Source organism: Diachasma alloeum, unplaced genomic scaffold, assembly GCF_001412515.2.
Source record: "Diachasma alloeum isolate Michigan unplaced genomic scaffold, Dall2.0 Dall_scaffold_00206, whole genome shotgun sequence".
NCBI classification, from domain to species: Eukaryota; Metazoa; Arthropoda; class Insecta; order Hymenoptera; family Braconidae; genus Diachasma; species Diachasma alloeum.
The window spans coordinates 920,696-936,521 of record NW_021680371.1 but is presented as its reverse complement, the minus strand read 5'-3'; positions in this window follow the sequence as shown (position 1 = coordinate 936,521).

Below are 15,826 nucleotides of genomic sequence, written 5' to 3'. Positions count from 1 at the left end.
TGCGCAGTAAACTCCCAAGATAGAATATTCTCACTTGGAATATTTTCCAACTAGGAATATTTTTGTTCTCTCACTTGGAATGTTTTCTTAGGGCCACGGGTGTGGGGGATAATTCCTTGTTGGAATTTAATGTTTCCTAGGATATTCCATGTTGGAGAGTTTGCTGTATTATTACAAAGTTCGATTTAAATGGCTAGCAGGTGAGTGAAGGTGCTGATTACTATATAGGTCGTGGAATACCTTTAGTGGTATACCAGTGGAAAATGTTCAGGTGTAATAAAAAACTAGAGCCGCGGACGAGACTCAGACGAGACTTCACTTTTAAGGAACTTCCGCAGTAAGTATACTTGGTGAAAATTTCGAAATGGTATAAAGACGCAATATTTGGATCATATGTTGTTGAGCATATTCAAAAACTATTCCTAAAATTTCAAGTACCTTGTCCACCCCATTTTCGAGATATACATCGTCAAAAATGGAAAAAACACAAAAATTGAATGTTTGGCGATGCATATCTCAAAAATGGGGTGGACCAGGGACTTGAAATTTTTGGAATATCTTGTTAATGTGGTCAACAACATATGATGCAAATATTGCGTCTTTATACCATTTCGAAATTTTCACCAAGTATACTTACTGCGGAAGTACCTTAAGAGATTGTCTCGCTCTAAAAAAACATGGAAATTTTTGGAACTGTCTCAGTCTCAAAACGCTTACTATTGTCTCCTCTGGTCATGACTTGAAAATAATTTGTCTCGTCACAGACTTCACTTTTTCCGGTTTTTCATGTTTGGTCTCGGTCTCGTAGACGTCAAAGATAGGAAACAGGAGAGAACGAGACGAGATAAATTTTCTTGGAGTCATGAAAAGTGTAGGCATCACTATGCCTTTCGGGATTGAGGCAGTTCCGAAAATTCTCATGTTGTTTTAGAACGAGGCGATCCTTCTAAAGTGAAGTCTCGTTTGAGTCTCGTGTGCACCCCTATGAAAAACCACTATATTTCCGCGGGCTCTCTACGTGGACATCACTGTTGTGTATAAGAGTTATGCCACTATGAATGCAACACCAGGTGTACGAAATGCTTGCAATTGTCACAAATAATCGCAAAATAGTAACTGAATTTGGCCATCAGGGGAGTCATCTGTCTCATTTCCGAAAAGCTGCAAACCCCGCGAATGATGATACACAAAAAAAACAAATTTCAATTTGAGACTTACGATCTCAATTTGAGACTTAAAAATCTCAATTTAAACCCTCTGAAGAGTTCTGAACCCTTCAGAGGGTTTGTTAAGGGGGGACCCCGGTGAAATTTGAAAGTCTTCGGTGAATCTGGGGACTTATTGAGTGACTTTAGTTGTATGATGGAATATGTTAAAAAGTGGGAAAAATCCCGGACCCAATCGGTTTTGCCCCGTACTTCCATGGAAATAGTATTTTTCCGGCCTGTTGCGATGGGGTTTTTTACGCGTGTGGCGTTGGCCTCCGAGCCGTAGGCGAGGACTGGCCAACCACACGAGTAAAAAAACCCCATCGCAACAGCCCAGGAACAATATTTTTCTGTAGTGATTTTCAAGTTTTCGAGTTTGGGAAGTATATAATACCAATTCCCAGACGAGAAATCGTGAGAAGCAGTATAGAAAATGTCGTTTTTCGTGTTTCTACCTTTAAAATGTTCATAGTTCCCCAATTTTAAACCGATTTTATTTTATTTTTTTCAAAATGTTCGTGAGACTCCAAAGAACGAAGTTAAGTTTCCGTTTTACGATGTATTATATAGATCATGAAAAAATATAAAAAACGAAAAAAAAGAAAAAAAAATTAAAAAAGGGGTTTTTCTTCTGATCGTCAACTATTCAAAATAAGGACTTTTCAGGCATAATAAAAAGACAATCAGAAGGGAAAGCCTTTTTTTCGGTTTTTTCTTTTTTTTTCAATTTTCCCATGATCTATATAATGGATCGTAAAACGGAAGCTTAACTTTGTTCTTTGGAGTCTCACGAACATTTTGAAAAAAAAAATCAATCGGCCTTGGCCTTAGCGGAAACACATTTTTAAAAGATTTATTTGCTGTCTAAAAGGGGTGGACTCCCTATGACAGATGAGGTATCCATCATCATAAAAACAAAATTATCATTTCTGTTTTATACAAAGTAAAAGGAGTAGCCTAAACCTGAATAGTGTTGCATGAAGTGACGAAGCAATATCTAAATTTCATGACCAGAGATTAAAAATCTAGCAATCAGTTGAGCAGGATTAACGTACTTTGTTGATTGACTCTCAGAAAGATAACGTCAAGGCAATCGCGGTTGAAAGGAAAAAGAAAAGAGTCCTGATAGAAGTCTACCTGGAGAATTCAGAAAAGGCACGAAGTCAGATGATGACTGGCCCTGTAAATGAGGGCAGATAGATTTCAGTAGTGAAGTGGTCAATTGGTTGAAGTCGACTCAGCTCCCAAGTTGAGTTTTTGTTGAATAACTCGGGATTTAAGAAAGATAGCGAAATTGTTGTAAGATCTTTTTCGATAGTCTTAACTTTTCTTTACAAAAAAGATTTTTAGAAAAATTTTGCCGACTCCTTTAGAATTGGAGATATTCATCGAGAACTGGGGTTAGAATGGAATTGACTTGAACCGTTTAACGACTTCAATACTGATTTGGAGCGTATAGCTTCATAAAAAGGGAGAACTGTAGGACCCGTAATATGGAATCAAAAGCACCCGTAGAGCAACATCAAGTTTCAAAAGCAAACAGTTTGAAAATATTTCCCGCAATTTCAAATTTATTGTTGTACGGGTTAGCAAGCCGAAGTTGCACTTTAATCCTCGACATGGCAAACAGAGATCGCTGGGTGGGATTCGAATCGTCAAAGGAGGAAGGTCGTCTGTCGATAGGTATCCTATGAGAAATGCGAGACCACTCTGCCAGATCTCTTTTTATTAAATGACTTTCACATCTATCGAAGATTGTATCCTTATTACTAATTCAGACATTAGGATCAAAGTTTCTCCAGAGCTCTTCACACTTCACAAAGTTTAAAAAAATTTTTATCTTCAATGCCTAATTGAATTTACGAAGATTGAAAATATAATATGATTTGTTCAGTCTGTCTTTTTCAAAAGATTGCTGTATTTACCAAAAGGCACTTCAAATTGTTCTTTGAGACTTGAATTGAGTCTGGTTAGGATCGAACGTGCTGTTATGAAAGTACCCATTAATTATATGTGGACGTCCGCATGAAAAGGGCCCACTTTGTCGATTCTAGTTTCGGAGATGTTCACGTTTTTGTCTCCGCAACTCCCATTGAAACCAATGTTAAATTATTTTTTTGATCTTCTCTGGCGACGTCACTTTTCACGCTATCAGGATCATTTTGGGCTGAAAATGCGCAGAATGGTATCAATATTACCGGAGTATCCATAAATCCACATCAACAAAGTGGTCCCTTTTCATGCGGATGGCCCCATATAATTGATATTTGAAAAATGGGTGATAGTAGATTACCTAAAATTTGTTATAAACTAGCACTTGACCCAAACCCTCTTGAGAATAGCGGAAACATATTAGGAGAATGCATACAAGACTCATGAAAAGTACGTTTTGGCTCATAATTCGCGATCGCAACGTACACGTGGGAGCCATCAAGTGGTCTCTACACTAACTACTCTTGGCGGCTAACCAATGAGATCACTGGATTCTCTTTGATCTGATTGGTTGACCTCCATCATTGGTTCCCTCCTAGGGGTCTCATTGGTTGCCTCCCAAGAGTAGTTAGTTTAGAGACCACTTGGTGGCTCCCGCACCTACATCGCGATCGCAAAGCTCCTGCATATTGGCGTGGAAAAAAATTTTTATGGCATTGATTCTGACTTAAAGGAATTTGCAAGGGTCATAATTTACAAAGTTCAAACGAAAGAGGAAGCTTGTTCTCACAATCATAAGGGTCGACGATCATAAATCGAGCGGAATAACCGGAAGGCTCTCGTTTGACCTTCGCGATTGCTTAATTCTTGTGATTATCTCTCCCGCTTGACGCTGGAAATTGAGCTGCCTGTTTATCCCGATTGACTCTTTTGAAACTTATGAGTGTCCTACCTCTGTTGTTTGACCTTTGCTAGGCCTTTGACCTCAGCGACGTATGAACCCTGTAATGTATATGTTGGTTTGACCCATTTATATGGGGCAGAATGGGTTAAGGTGAGGTATGATAGTTTCGAGGATGATTCGATTTTCGGCCTATAAAAACTCACACCAGATGGTAACATTTTAGCTCGCACCATTGCTGAATATAATTGCGAATACTCATCCCCGCCACAATATTAACCTATTTGTCTCCTAAATTTATTGTTCGTAGTGCTTCGCTGTGAGCGGAGGTCTCATTTTGCCACATTGCCTCACAATAATTATTGTTTTTTTTAAGTACAGATCTTCAAACCGATCGAATGATTTTTGTTAAATAAAAAATCATTAATTATAAATCATTAATCATTAACTGCTCTCTCCTAGAATGAGTGTACCCTGTTAAAAAAAAATGAAATTTCATGGATAGCTGACTACTCATTTTCAGGACCGTGACACTGAATACGATTTAGAGGGAAAATATCATTTTCAGGTTTCACTGAAAATTCAGTAGAATTCCAGAATTTTAAGCAGCAAAAAGACGAGAATTCACTAATTTATTTGAATTTTTAATCTAATATAAATATTCAGAGTCAAATTACATTGAATTTTCAGTGAAATCTGAAATTGCATGAATTTCTCCTCTAAATAGCATTCTGTGTCACTGTCCTGAAAATTCAAGCATATATTTACCGAAATTTTCTGGTTTTCTTTCATTTTCAGGAAAAAACAGAACTGAAATTTATAGTTCTCTTTGATTTTTTCAGGCAATTCTGAATTTTCAATTACGAAATTCCTTAAATTTTCAGTGGTAATTAAATTCGAGAAAAATTTCAGATCAAAAAGTGTACCGGAAATTTCAGACAAAATTTTTCAACAGTTTACGAGTCGACATGCTCTGTTTGTCATTTGAATAGTAACCTAGTTAAATGGTTATCGCTTAAACTGTTTGCAGGGGGTATGTTATATCACATGTAGAATTATTTTCTGACAAAAACTTATTTTCGACTTTTTACTACTTCACTACAGAAATATTTGGGAGCCGAATAAGAGAAAAATAACTTTACTTCGCAATCAAAATTCATTTTTTACGGTGCCCCATTGTTTCCCAAAATCCATGTCATTGTAGACGAGGAATTGTTACTTTGAAAGTAAACCTGTCGCTTGAAAAGATATTTGCGTCTATGAAAGAGAGAAATCACCCATTTGGTAGTCACGAATTTGATGACTGGTTTAAAGTGAATTGAATGTGCTTGAGAGTTTTCGAAGAACTGTGAAATTCGCACGAACTTTTCGGAATATCAATTTGCATAAGAAGGAACTGTCTGAATGGTGCCCGAGCGGTTAAGGAGAGAGATAATTTTTATTGGACATTTCTGGAATTTCCGAGAGAGTAATCAGATTCACACAGAAAGAAGTTAAAATGCGATTTTCACGTTTCGACACCTCAGAAAATTACAACCATTGCTGAATGAGGATGATTCGATAATGAAAATAAAATATGGAAAATTAAATTTTCCACATACTGCCTTCAATCTGCATAACTTAAGGAACTCGCTTTATGAAGGGTCTGGATTTGTGGAAAATAGCAGAAATATTCGATGAAAAATCACTGTCAAGAATTTTTATGCTTTGTTAATTTTCCATCCAAACTGGATCTGCACCTGATGCGTCCGAATTTCAAATTGGTCTCCCGCCTAAAAAAATCCAACCCACTTAGGTTCACGTGCCTCTTCATGATACATCCTTTTGGACGACTATTTTTCTTCGAAAAGTTAGCGAGGAGTGGGGACGAAAATCAGACGAGACTTCGTTTTGAAGAGATCCCGAACGGAAATTTTGGTCAGGTCCAATTAAGGCTCAGATCAGGCCTGATAATTCATCAGAAAGTGATATGTTAACTGGATCAAGCCCTCAGGTCAGTCATGTAACGCGGTTTTTAATCAAGACTTGATCAGCTATCGAGGTTCTGAATTTGATCGAGCCAAACGTATTGCAACCGGATGACCTATCCATCGGAATCAATAATAATTATTACTGATCATTATTTCAAGACAAAACATAATTCATCGTAAATTATACATTTGTATTTGTATAATTATATTTCTATGTATTCTGTTCACGAACTTTAGTGCTCCGATGATTGGGATACATATATACTAGATACAGCAACGTCGGTTCCTCGTCCATTTTGCATAATTGGATACAGGAAGGAGGTTTGGAGGTTGGGAGGTTTCCAAATTCTATTGGAAAAGTTGAGGAGAATCCAAAATTTCGAATAAATGCCAAGTACATCGATTATTCGTCCTCCCTCGACTCGCGGTGCCAGGGGACTTTTTAGCGGTATAACGATGTGTGCAAGGTAGAATATCTAGGTATAGTTGAGAGCCTCAATCACTGAACACAGAAAAAAAAATTGGAAAAAAACATTATTTACACGCGGTACAACTATAATGATATCCTGTTCTCCTACCGTGTACATTTTATTTAAATTTCCGCCGCCGATAAACATAGAAGAGGATTGTTATATCGGATTTTGAATTTAACGACGGAGAATATAAGGTGAAAACGTGAGACCGAAAATTAAATGATAATGATATCCCTTAGGGTGCCTATAATATCCACATTCATCGTGAATAACTTACCTCAGACCTCAGAGTTTCTTCTAGTTTCAGAGAAAAATTATTATTCAGATGAAGTCATTTCTCTATAAATTCCCTTGCGGTGTCTCATTGTTTTGATAAAGTTGAAAATGTCATCATTACGAATGGTGTTTTACCCTGCTTTACATTATGATAGAGATTTGTACATGTATCTAAAGAAATTGATGGAAATTGGGTAAATGAATATGTATGTTTTGAAATATTTTCAGATAATGAGTCCAACTGACTTTTCATCAGAAACATAGTCTATTAGAAAGCTTTTATTGAAATTTTCGGTACAGTCCGTGGAAACTTTCGTCAGTAGTAATACCCCAACAGCTTCCAAATTATCGGGTATTTTCCGATAGGTTCGTTGCAAACAAACGAAGGAGTCAAGTTTGTCAGGTTGAAAAATCACGAGTGCGAAGCACGAGTGATTTTTCCTGAAAAACTTGACGACTTCGTTTGTATGCAGGGAACCTTGAGGAAAATGCCCGATTAATTTTGAAGCTCGTGTGGTATTCGGAGGATTATTTTTCCAATCCAAATGTCGGGCAATATAATTGGACCATGAGACTAAACTCACAATTGAGAAACGAAAATTGTATAATTAACACAACGAAACAATTGAATTCAATCTGTCAGTTTGACGAGGGGTTAATTCGACTGCATGATGTTTTGTTTTGTATATAGCAACTACCAGAGAAAATTATCAAAAAATTATCAGTTGAAAACCCTGTAGCTTGTACCACGTGATGTCGAATGGGCCAATTATATTGCCCGATATTTGGGTTGGAAAAATAATCAGATAAAAAAAATGAAGAGTTATTCCGAAATATTCAAAAGCTAGGAGGATATATCCCAAATAAAACCGCCGGGTATCCTCAGATACTGCACTCTGATTGGTCGGAAGCCGATTAGATAAAATAATCAAGGAAATTCACGTAAATATCTCTTTTAATTATCAATTAATTAAGAACTCAGCGTCACATGGTCTTGAAAATGCGCGGTTTTTTTATTAAAAAATCAAGTAAATTGGAGAACTCTCGCCTTCGTGCTGCCCAAGCATTTACCTTCCATTGATCTTTCAACAGTATAATACTACTAGTGCTTGAAAATTATGGGTTATTTCCCAATACCTCCATTTGTGCATAGATGTGCAAACAATATAGCAAACGTCGTAGTTTAAAAATTTGTATATACACTGATTAACGAATGGTTCACTTGAAAGATGAAAGTCCACTGGAGTGGAAATTGCTTCAAACGAGCCTGAAATTTGATCAGGTCTTGATATGTCGCTGGTAAGATATGACTGACCAGGTGCTTGATAAGGAACTGATCAAATCTTGATTTAGTCGATCTGGTCCGAAATACTCTTCTATAAATAAAGTTCTGATTCGGCGAACCTGATCTGAACCTGAGATCTGTCCGGTAGCAATCACTCTGATGGAGCGGGGATTATGTGGGCCCGATCTTAAACCGCCCGCCTGCAATTATTCTGATCAGACTCGCATTAGGTCGACCTGATCTCAAAATGAGCAGTCCGTCTACAATTGCTCTGATTAGATGTGGATTTGGTGGGTCTCATCTTGAACTGAGATCGGTCTGCTTGCAGCCATTATGATCCATTTCTGATGAGGTGAACCCAAATCTTGAGTTGAGCCCTCTGCCGGCAATCACTCTAATAAAATTTGGATTAGGCGGCCCTGATCTTAGATTGAGGTCCGTCCGCTTACAATTATGCGGATCAGGTAGGCATGATCTCATCCTCAAGTCAAGCTGTCTAGGTTTGATGTGATTTAGATACGGTTTAGATACACATGATATCAATTGTAATAACCTTTCTCCAATCATCGATTTTTCAATATCAAATGTGGAGGAGGGATGGGGGGGGATATATACAGTGTCACCAATATCTACACGGAGAGAAATTTTCCAGAAAAATTCTAGTACGAGTACTGGAAAAAATCACAGTCCACCGGCTCCGAAAAATTCTTGTGCTGTTAACGTAAAATTTCTGGGAATTTCTGTGAAATATTACCAACAATACGGGGGAAAATTCAAGTTTTCCTCAATCAAATTTCCAGTGTCAACACTGGAATTTTTCCTGGCCGTCACCTATCGCGCCTCTTCCCGTGCTAGCACTAGAATTTTTATAAAGAAATTCTCCTCGTGTAGCAGAAGTATCAGTTATACACAATTTATCGTGAATGCATCAAGTTGCCATTTATTCATCAGTGTTATTATTATTATCAACGTGATTATTATTATCAACGTGATTATCAATCAATGATGTAAATAAAAATTAACTGAAAAAATATTATTCTTTGAAGCATACGGGAGAATCTGCAAAATCATAAATAATTTCCAAGTTAATGAATACTGATTCATGTAGGCAATGTGAAGTCCCCTTGACAGTAGTAGCGCGATCTGAAGCTACTGAAGTAAGTTCGAAAAAATAATTAGTTTTTTGTAAAAGATTTACCGTAATTTCGAGGACATTCGAGGAATGAAATACAATTGAAGCGCTATCTCTCCAATAAGCGCTATAATGTGTCACTTTTTCGTGTATTCGGTTCGGCGTTGGGGACTCATTATTTCAAGATCGCATGGATATTCTGCCCAATTTTCCGAAACGTTTATCAGCGTCAAATTTTTATTTCAACTAAGCCGACAATTTTCTTTCGATATCGCTCCATATTCTTTGCTTCGTCCTTGAGATTTCATGAGAATAATTATAGGAATAGTTCCATTATATTTTATTTGAAATAATTTCCATACTCTCCAGGACTAGATCAATTATGGGATGAAATTTATAGTGAGGATTTGTTTATCAATAATTTGGATTAATGACTAATAAGACAAATTCACTGACGATAGAAAAAGTTTAGTACAAAGCGTTTAGTATCTGTCCATGGCCTCACTTTTGCTTCAATTTACATTGACAATTTCCTCAATTCTGATTTTGACCAATCAGAGGGCAGTATCCGGAGTCACGTGACGCTTTTCACACTGATAATTTCCCTGTAGCCTGTCAATTGTTTTCTACGAATTTGACAGATATTCCTCACATTTTGGTGAAATGTGTCCCGTAACCCCGAACACTGCACCCTGATCGGCCAAAATCAGAATTGAAGAAATTGTCCTCCGAATACCCCTCGACCTTCAAAATTCATCGGATATTTCCCTCAAGTTTTCCTGCATATCAACGATCGTGATCAGCTTTGCAGTAATCTGCAAAACTGATCCCTCTCGTTGCTATGCAAAACATAAAACATTCAGGAAATATCCGATAATTTTGAAGGTCTTGGGGTATTATAGCTGATTATTGCACCATATTGATTATTAGTAACTATTGAAGATTTATTCCTAAATTTATCCACATACCCACAACAATGTCTATACGATCTAATTAATCACATTCATCACCGCTATCGAATTTACATTCAAGCACCATGAAGTGACAGATCAACCTTTTCAGATTTTCATACTCAAGACTTTAGTTGCAGAGTTTAACGGATTTGCAATCAAGAACATTCTCCGTAGAATCATTTTTGTATGAATGGAGATAAGTAAGGGTTTCTTAAGGGGTAACAGAAGGCCACCGTTTCTTCGAAATTTTCAAACAAATTTTCTTCTTAAAATTTTTAATATTTTTCGAAACCAAAGCACATGGATCTCATCATCTCATCATCATCTAATGCAGATTAATATGCTTCGATTTTGAACGATATTGATAACTTTCGGCAGAAACTTTTTATTCGCCGTAAATCAAGTCAACACCTCATAAATGTCTCACATCAAGGGCGGATAACATTGGTTCAGGAAATACTGTACTAAGGAGGTTTTATGAAATTGTTGGGAACATTCTGTATTTCTAGGCATTCACTGCAACTAAACGTACCAGGCATGAGATTATTATAACAATGCTAAATGTTTTTCATTTTCATGAAATTATGTCAAACATGAATTTGGATGAGGTGCACAGAGAAAAAAAAGTTTTGATTTTCAGGGAGATGTCACTGATTTTCAGAAATCTATCATCAATTATTGGTGGTATTGGACACCAACTAGAATGATACCCTGATTATCAACGATTTTCATCAGTATTAATACCTCAAGAGCTTCACAATTATTGGGTATTTCCCGATAGCTTCGTTGCAAACAAATGAGGGTGTCAAGTTTTGCAGATTAAAAATCCCGAGCGCTTGCGTGAAGGATTTTTTTGAAAAACTTGGCACGATCGTTTTTTTGCAGGGGAGCTTGAGGGAAATACCCGATTAATTTTGAAGCTCGAGGGATATTTGTCGGATTATTTTTCCCAATCGGATTTTGGCCAATCAGAGTGCAGTAGATAACATCAGGAAGCGAAATAGGGAAGATTTGACCGATTCATCTAATAAAATAACCCGATTTCCGTGGACAAGATTTTACCTAAAATGAGCGAAAAAAATGAAGAGCTACTGCGAAATATTCCAATGCTATACTATTAGACAAAAAATGAAATTTGATGGCCAGTTGACTACCAATTTTCAGTAAAATCTGAAATTTCATGATTTTTTTCCCACCTAAATCGCATTCAGTGTCACTGTCCTGAAAATTCAAGAATATATTTACCAGAATTTTCCATGGTTTTCTATTCATTTTCAGGGAAAAGTGGAATGGAAATTGACTTTCCATGAAAATGAAATTTCCTGAAAGATATTATATTAAATCTCACGGGGCTGATATTGAATCGAATTTAGAGAAAATAGTTTCAAGTAAAATTCACGGAAATTCATGAGTTTTCAGTGAGAGTGAGATCGAAATTTCACCACTAGATTGAATTTTCAGTTGAACATGAATATTCAGAAACAAAATGACATGAATTTCCAATTATTCCCTGAATTGTCCTGATCTTTCTGAATTTTCACAGAATAATTGAACTGAAAAATCAAGTATTTTATTGCTTTCCGGATGATGATTTGAATAGAAAATCAATGGAATATTTAACTTTTCAATGACAAAATTAGCTGGAATTTCAGTGGAACTCAAACACGGTAAAAATTTCCGGAATTTGGCACGAAAATTCATCAATTTCTAACAGTGTACACAGCGTTAATGACCTTTATTAATATCATTAGTTTACTTTTCGGCAAGCCCATTCAATGATTACTGAAAACAAAATTGTTGAAAATGACCGGGAGTCATAGCAAAATAGTGGAACAAAAGGTCCATCACATATGAGTTTTTATTTTATTGAATAGAGCACGCCTGTCGATAAACGTTTCCATTGTACAGGACAATTCTATTGGTCGTTAAGCTCTTGCTTCGCACATCGGGTGTTCCCCTAATCTAGCTCAACAACGTAACTACGTTACCTTGTTGAATAAATGTCACGCGGGGTATCAAGGGGTGGTCCAGGACAAACCAGTGAAACGCGCTCTGAAAGCCAAACCCACCCTAAAAAGTGGGCCAACGCACCAACGAATCAAAATGGTGTCTTTCCCCTGCATACTGATATATATGGTGATTTTTTGTGCACTATTGTTTGCAAACAAAATCCATCTGCGACAGAAACGTCGGTGACAAAACTATCACATTGCGAATGAAATTTCTCATTGTGAAGCAAAAAAAATAAATAAAATCATAGAACAGGCAAATGTGTTCACAGTAACGTTTCTCTTAAATTTCTATGCTTGGTTCGGTGTCAATCGAACGTTCAGTGGAGTGGGAAAAGTGGTTTTAGCTACCATAATAGCGTGATAACGGACAGTACAAAGGAATAATGCGAATTTGAAAGAAGTTCATAAAGAGAGAAATCCCAGGAAAATTTTCATGGTGAATGGTGAACAACGTGTTGTTAATGGAAAAACTGATAGTGGTCCATGAAGAATTTTCCATGAGCTGTATTTGATTGAATCACTTATAGTCATCTTGCTGCACGTATGAAAAAATTCAATCACGGAAAAAATATACCTGAATTGAGTATAAAATGTACTTAAATCGAGTATATTTTATACTCGAATCAAGAATAATATACTTGAATCAAGTATACTGTATTCTTGATTCAAATTTATGCATATACTTAATTCTGTTATAAAATATACTCAATTCAAGTATATTTTTTCACGTGATAGAAAACCTAGCGCATTCGCTAGAAAATTCTGTTGGAATTCTATAGGATTTCTACTGGAATTTAATTGAAATTTTTTATTTGTTTTTGTCCTGATTCTATTGGATAAGAAAAAGTCGATAGATTTCGAATTTCTGTTTGAATTTTTTCATAACTTTTTTTGGGGATTCCAATAGAAATCCTATCGAAACCCCATAGAATTCCTGTAGATTCCAATAGAATTTTCCAGCGAATTCGCTAGGTTTTTCTATTAAATTTGTGTGCGGTATTTCATTGTATGCTGGTAGAAGGAAAAAACTAAATTTCATGGACAGTTTTATAATAATTTTCACAAGAATGACCCATTGAATTTGATTTAAAGCGCGAAATATCATAAAAATTCAAATTTTGTAGATTCACGTATGAAAAAATGTCGTAGAAAACCTAGCGAATGTGCTATACAATTTTATTGAACTTTCTATTAGCTTTTGGTCGATTCTATTGAAATATCCAATGGAACATTCTATAGAAAAAGTCAATAGAATTGATTTTTCTAAACCACTTATTCTATTGAGGTATTTTGTATAGAATTTCGTTCAAATTTTCGAATGTTTTTTGTTTGATTTGCTTGATGAAAAAAAGAGAAAAATAGAATGAAAAAACGCAGGTAGGGAACCTAGAGTGTTTTAATTCGGATGATTCGCGCTTCGATTCGCAACGTTTGGTTGAAATTCGGAGAAAAAATTTAATTCTCTAAACATCCCTCGATACTGATAGAAGAATTCAGTTGATGTTAACGAGGTTCGGTAACTGTTACCGAATGGCGCTGTTGAATTAGAACAACTGAATATTCGTTAATAGTTACTGAACGATTCACTTGACCGGTGGCGTGTTCATCCAAATGAACCATTCGGTAATAGTTACTGAATGGTCAATTGATCAGAAAAATGTGTTTTTCGTTCATGATTAATTATGATTTGACAATGAGCACCATTTTTAATAATATTAAAAATAAACGTAGACTACATATAGTGTCGTGTCGAGACACGAGCTATTTAGAAGGATTAAATTCCAGCACATGAAACACATTCTTTATGGTTATGGCTTTTGTAAAATAATCCACTTCCTTGATATTTCAAGGAAAATGTTACTTGTTAGAAATTTCTGAGACTCTTATCAGAAATTTCTGTGGAAATTTTTTAAAAGTGCAGTAAGAGAATGGCAATTTTCCAGTTTACTCGACATTTCAATAAAAAATGAATATTCCAGTAAAGAATTTCCGAGAAGTAGACCGAAAATTTAAATGGAAACATTTTAACAGCGGAATTCCACGTATCAACCGTCAGATTTTTCCTCTCTAGCCTTCTGGAACTTTTATCCACAAGTACTATAATGTTTCCTTGATCAACACATTTTGCCTTCAGTTTAGGGTACAATAATTCTTATCCGATTTTCTTCTCTGTGTACAGATGAAGGAAATGTAAGAATGAACGTAGATGAGAGATATAGAATATGCAGAAGAATTTGAGAAAATTGTAAAAAAATGCAGACAAAAAATAGGGTTGGTTGCTGATCATGGGTCCCCATCATCACGATGTGACGAAAAGTGAACTTTTCGGCACGCTCCGCGTGCCTAAAAGTCCAAATTCTGCCACATTGGGCTGAAAAATATTGTTCGTAACTCGTGAAAAAATGTTTTTTGCACTCGTTACGAAATATACTATTTCATCACGCTGTGCGAAAAAGTAACTTTTTAGGCACGCTTCGCGTATCTAAAACGTCCCTTTTCCACACATTGTGATGAAAAATATCGTTCGATACTCGTGGGAAAAGTGTTTTTTGGCTCCTGGGATTATATCACTCGCCTTCGGCACGTGCTATAAACCTGCCACGAGCCAAAAAACTCTTTTCATCACGCTGTGACGAAAAGTGAACTTTTCGGCACGCTCCGCGTGCCTAAAAGTCCAATTTCCGCCACATTGTGATGAAAAATATTGTTCGTAACTCGTGAAAAAATGTTTTTTAGCTCGTTACGAAATATACTATTTCCGCACTCGTAACGAAATATACTATTATCTATGACTCGTTTCGGGATTTCACAAAATTTACAGTTCTGATTTCGGGAGTCATCATGCTAACTGCTCGATACTCGCGAAGTTACGAAATCGACTGAGAGAAAAAATTAGTTCTGCTGAAAAATTATACGATTCCCCTGAAGAAATCTTTTCTCGTGTAGATTCAATTCACTTATAGACAAAAAAGATAGTTTCTACCAAAACATGATAATTTTCGAAGTATTAATGGTTTTCGTCAGATATTTATGTGTCTTTCGGGATAAATACATTTATTCTACAGAGAATTATATGAGGCTCCGGTTTTGTCAAGTGAATGTTATTGAGTAGGGGATATGTTTATCGAATAAACACTGATAATTTCCATGGAACAAATGATAATTTTAAGAGGAATTTTATTTATTTTATTCAGTAGCGAAGTGGTAAAACAGTTAAGTCGACTTATCTCCCAGTTGAGTCTTTGAGGAATATTTCCGAATCTAAGGGAGATAGCGAAATTTTCGTAATTACATTTGTTATAACTCTCAGTCGGCTCTAAAAAAAGGTTATAATAAAAATTTCGCTATCTCTCTTAGATTTTGAGATATTCATTGAAAACTGGTGAATTGTCAAAATTGACTTGTACGGTTTTACCACTTCGCTACTGAATTTCCTTCCCGAAAACTGAGTTATTGGTAAAACTAACTAATTTTCCGGTGACATCTTTTGGGGAATAGTATATTTCCCACCAAGGGAGGGAAAATAAAGGAGTCGTGCCCACGTGCAGAATTACCATCCGAGCTAAAGGCAGAATTATTTTACCTCCCGTGGTGAGAACGTTACTTTTCGTCACGGTGTAGGCAGAAAGGTAGATTTTCCTCCCGCGAAGCCGGAGGAAAATGTGTCCTTTTCACCCGCCGTGA